This window comes from Solanum dulcamara, chromosome 10, assembly GCF_947179165.1.
Source record: "Solanum dulcamara chromosome 10, daSolDulc1.2, whole genome shotgun sequence".
Classification (NCBI taxonomy): Eukaryota; Viridiplantae; Streptophyta; class Magnoliopsida; order Solanales; family Solanaceae; genus Solanum; species Solanum dulcamara.
The window spans coordinates 23,278,272-23,279,129 of record NC_077246.1 but is presented as its reverse complement, the minus strand read 5'-3'; positions in this window follow the sequence as shown (position 1 = coordinate 23,279,129).

Below are 858 nucleotides of genomic sequence, written 5' to 3'. Positions count from 1 at the left end.
GGGCACTATTCTCCTAGCCTTATATATAAGCCACAATTGACATGCTTCACGTCAACATGTGTGCGTAGGAGAATTACAGTGAATTTGAGGGTAGTTTGGTTATTTAGACGGTATTTCATATTGGTGGTGATTGTACTTTGTGTTATTGAAGTTGAATGTGCCTATTATTTGGACAAAAAGATCATAATTAAATATTATATTTCCACTTTGTGCAGCATAGTGTTTCTAGAGTAACTTTTGCTCACGATTCTTCAGTTTATTTCATGATTTGTCTTCATACATTTTGATAAATATAGCCAAGTTTAAGGACCTTAAAAATGCTCCAAAAAAGACTATTATGTCATCTCATTATCTCATATATAAATGTGCATGTTGTGGGGCCGATATTCTGCATCTCTTCTTAAAAAACTTCTACCATCTAGGCATTTTCAATTAATACCCAGGAGCTTGGAAGGCACTTTCATTAAATATCTAAATATTATTATGAAGCACCGATTTAATTTTCATACCATCAGGAAATAATTTATGAATGCTTTTACCCCTATTGAAGCAATATATTTGTCTGAAAGTTTCACGGTGGTTATAATAAGGTGTTATTATATATATAAATTGATATTTATCATTTGGATCTCATTTAATTATTATAAATAAAAGTATGTAAAATTAAAAAGAATATTAAGTATAAAAAAAAGTAAATATCAATCATCGTTTCTTGTGAAGTTATTGCCTGAGGAGAATATCATACATATTTTAATACGTTATGTTATACATAACCTATTTCTTATAATATTTGAATATGTTTGTTACGAAGGAAAGTTTGATAAAGATCGTAGTGCTATAATAACTGATTTTTGAGGT